Source organism: Scardinius erythrophthalmus (assembly GCF_964197995.2).
Source record: "Scardinius erythrophthalmus genome assembly, chromosome: 16".
NCBI lineage: Eukaryota > Metazoa > Chordata > Actinopteri > Cypriniformes > Leuciscidae > Scardinius > Scardinius erythrophthalmus.
This window is the reverse complement of record NC_138236.1, coordinates 25,119,211-25,124,067: the sequence shown is the minus strand read 5'-3', so window position 1 is coordinate 25,124,067 and position 4,857 is coordinate 25,119,211.

Below are 4,857 nucleotides of genomic sequence, written 5' to 3'. Positions count from 1 at the left end.
GAGGCGTGATGTGGCAATTAAAGGACGGCCCACTTCGACAGCTTTACTATGTTTACACACAAAAGAAACATGTAAACCAACTTTTCTTTTCTTTTTTATATGGGTTGCTATTGAAATTAAAGGGATAGTCCATCCAAAAAATGAAAAATCTGTCATCATTTAGTCACCCTCAACTTGTATGACTTTCTTTCTTCTGTGGAACATAAAAAGATTTTTTGAAGAATGTTGGTAACCAGTTTCGGCTCCCATTGACTTCAATTGTATTGACAAAAAATATATAATCAAAACTGTTTGATTTTACATCATGCTTGTTTTGTGTTCCGCAGAGGAAAGAAAGACCAGGTTGGAAACAACATGAGGGTGAGCAAATGCTGACAGAATTTTCATTTTTGTGTGGACCCCTTTAATCCAGGCACTTACAGCACAATTTAAAAATGACTACATGGTTTTAAAAAGAAAATGTTTATTAAGAACCCATATTTTTTAGATTTTTGTGTCTGGAAAAAAATGTAAAATGGCATATGTGACAAAACTGAAAATTCAGGTGCACAAAAAAAAAAAATATTGAATGTCAGAATATAAATGCTCAGATTTTGTCCAAGTCTGTGTTGCTATATTGCAAGTTACGAGTTTGGTTTTACAAAGCTTGGAATTACATTAATATAAAACAGAGTTGCAACTAGGATTCCTATGCTTGAGATGCGAGAAATGATTTGATGAATGTATAAATTAATATCACTGTGATTTTTGTTGCTGTTGTCTCTTTAGACTTGCATGGAACCACTGTTACAACTGCTGATTGTGTTAACATTTTATATTGAACAGCTCTAGGCTACATACAAATTGTTTAATGTTTGAGTATGCATCCTTAAAACAGTTGTGTTTTACTGTAACTTCAGAAGCTCCAGACACGTGAGCAAAAGCGGCAATCTCATTGGTCGGATAGTTTTTGACGCGGCACGTCAAACCAAAAAAACGAACCCGAGGCGTTTTTTTTATAAAATGACGCTTTTATACCGGTGTGCACACTCACATTGGCGCCCTTTGTTTAGTCACGAGGCGTTAAACGTCGGCGAATATCGCGCGCGAAATTCGTCCCGGTGTGAACAGGCCTTTACCCTCATGTACCTGTCAATCATAAAATATTATTACTTTCACTGCAAAATATATACTGTATGTATGAACATTGTTTTGCACATGATTGCATACCTACTGTTCACGTGGCAAACACAAGATTATCCAGAATGAATGTGAATAAATTGTCTGTCTTAAGCCAACTATCAGGGATACATCCTTGATGGTTGATTCTAAACCAAAGTCAATTGTCACAATGCTAAAAACCTGAATTTGTTGCATGCAAAACAAACATCTGTTGTTGGAATGGGAGTTTCAGTATTTTGTTACATGTTGAAATTTAGTATGTGAAATGTATTGTATTTTTTCAAACGAATGCCATGAAATGCATGTTGCATAGATTTGACAAAAGCAACTTTCTGCTTTAAATGAGAGTTAAACTCTCGGGTTGTGTTGCAGTCTTGCTACTAATGTTTATCGGTGTGCGCACAGTCAGATTATGCTCATTCACTTCAGTTTGTCTGCCTTATTCAAATTAAATGTAACTATTTTTGCATTTATTATGATTCGACATTTCAAAAGAGAATTTATATTCATACCGTTAAAAAGAAGGCCAGAAATAGCTTTTGTATTTTATTAGCTATAACATACAATGTTCATATAACATACTTGGTGCCTCAGCGTGTCTCTTTTAGAGAAATTCTCATACTGTATTTCATATATCCGTCAAATGCCACATGAATGAATATGATATACTGTCCGGTTTGTAAGAGGTGCATAGGGTCTTTTCTTGCCAGACTGATTGCTGGTCATTTTCCTCAGGCTGTTTTGTAAATAAAGAACACTGTGATGCAAGCGGGTGTGGTGATCCGTGATTGGCTGCATGAAATCCTGCTTTAATAATTAGACTTCTTGTGTAAAACAGCATATGCATAAATATTTGGCCTGGGTGAAAGTGTGAGGACTGATGAAAGCGAGTGTTTGAAGTCGTGGTTGGAGAGAGAGAGAGAGAGAGAGAGAGAGAGAGAGAGAGAGAGAGAGGCTTTGTGCCGGACAAGCCGACTGATACAAAAGCAGCGTGGCCGGCTGCATCCAGCTCTGCTCTCTGTGATCTATTATTCAACAGGGATTCAGCTGCCTTCCTGAGGCTTTAAAACCAGGAGAAAACAGGAATGAGGCAGAAGAACTGAAGTTATGTGTGTTTCAGCACACAATCTCTGCCTTACAAACATATTCAGAACCAGTTCTCCCATTGACCAAACAACAATTCCCATCTTTTTATATATAAAAGAACCAAAGCTCAAAATGAAATAAGTGTTACATACTTTATTTTGGTGTGGACATGACTATATATTTAAAGACAAAAAGCTGGATCCTGGTTGTTATTATGTGTTTGGCAATTTCCAGACTTGCTTCCACATGGTTCTTTGGGAATAATGGCATTGTTGAGACACATTCCCATATCCAAATGCTTGGATATTGCTCTCATTAATTAAATTGTTTTACCTCTCCTTTCTTTTACTTACAGCTTTCCTTCAGGCCTGAAAGATAAAACTGTGTTTTTATTCTTAAAATGCTAATGATACACAATTATAGTTCAATCATATAATGCTGATAGAATATTTCATTTATTTATTTTTATATTTTATTTTTGAACAAATCAGTATTTATATGTAAGCATGTTGTTTATTATGGGTTTTCAATACCATTTTAAAGGGTTAGTTTAGTTTAGTTAGCTCGAGTTTTTTTTACGTAGTGTAATAGCGTAGCGCGTCTGTGTTTCACGTCACCACGTATCACACATGACCAGAGTCGCCCAATAGTGAGCCTACGTGGTGACGTATAACACAGACGCGCTACGCTTAAACACTACGTAAAAAGACTCGAGGTCCAGAGAGAAGGAAATGAAAAGTGGAATAAAGTCGTTATTTTTGTTTGTTTTTGCGCACAAAAAGTATTCTCGTCGCTTTATAAACTTAAGATTGAGCCACTGGAGTCACTTGGACTATATCAAGTCAAGTCAAGTCAACTTTATTTATATAGCGCTTTTCACAATACAGATTGTATCAAAGCAGCTTCACAGTATTAAATAAAATAGTACATCAGTGTTTGTTTCTGGTGTAAAACATCCACGTTTGGTAATGCTGATCAATAGCACTGTTGAATCGATTAATCAAATTAAGTATCCCCAACTGAGCAAGCCAAAGGCAACAGTGGCAAGGAACCGAAAAACTCCATCAGGTGACCTAATGGAGAAAAAAAAAACCTTGGGAGAACCCAGGCTCAGTCGGGGGCCAGTTCTCCTCTGGCGTTTATGAAGTAGAGACCGGATTAAACTGTAAGATTAAAAATGTTATATAAATGCCTGGCTGAAGAGATGCGTCTTTAATCTAGTTTTAAACTGGGAGAGCGAGTCTGAGCAACGAACAGTATCAGGAAGACTATTCCAGAGTTTTGGAGCTAAATGTGAAAATGCTCTCCCTCCTTTGGTGGATCTGGATATCCTAGGTATGACCAAAAGCCTCGAATTTAGTGATCTTAAAGAGCGCGATGGATTAGAGGGCGATAGAAGATCCGTTAAATAAACTGGAGCTAAGCCGTTTAGGGCTTTATAAGTCAGTAGCAATACCTTGTAATTAATACGGGACTTTATAGGTAACCAATGTAGTGATGATAAAATTGGTGTTATATGGTCAAATTTTCTTGATCTAGTAAGAACTCTAGCGGCGGCATTTTGGACTAACTGTAGCTTGTTTATTGAGGTTGCAGGACAACCGGCTAATAAAGCATTACAGTAATCTAGTCTCTATATTAACAATGTCTTTAATACATTTTCTGGGCCAGCAAGTTATAGTGTCCATAAGCCTGTGGAGGAGTGATCCAGCACTCAGATTTCATCAAAAATATCTTAATTTGTGTTCCGAAGATGAACGAAAGTCTTACGGGGTTGGAACAAAATGAGGGTGAGTAATTACTGATAGAATTTTAATTTTTGGGTGAACTAACCCTTTAAGACACTATGTATATTCCATGAAATCTAATTTCACACAGAAAAGGCTTCTTGTTTATCACAGTTCATTTACATTAACTTCTGCTCATATACAATGCAGAATATCATATTCCAGGCAAAAAAATTAAGAAAAATTATTGGCCACTTGAATATACTGTAACATAACAACTAACAGTATGGCAATGCACTCTTAAAAAAGCTAAACTGCTTTGTTACACTGAGAATGCAATATCTCCTTGAGTAATTGCATATGCCTTCATCACAGAAAATAACCAATAGGCCGAGGGAGATGACAATTATAATGTTATGATGAGGCTATTTGTATAATAATAACAATAACAATTACATTCAGCAGAAATATAGAAAAGCTCCAATTTATTTTATGATACTGAATCAATATGAAGAACTGAAACCCGCTAAACTAGAGGCAGTGTGAAATAAATAGGCTATTAACATTAATGTATGCATATTTGCACCGGAAACTTGACAATGACAAGTTCATTTTGCATATAAATTGTTCATTTCTATGTCTAGATTTATGTCATAATAACTTTGGGCTTTGCTAAACACACAATAAAGAATCTTATTATATATGAATTATTCATCTTGTTGCTACATTACAGTGTAACAATGAATTGGAAGGTTGGTAGTTTGCAAAAATAAATCTGGATGATAATCAAAGCGTATGCAGTCTGCCCATGGTTTTAATATTCTTCAAGTAATAGTATAATGGATGAGGGTTAGTCTGTTACTAAATGGATAGCCTATAAATT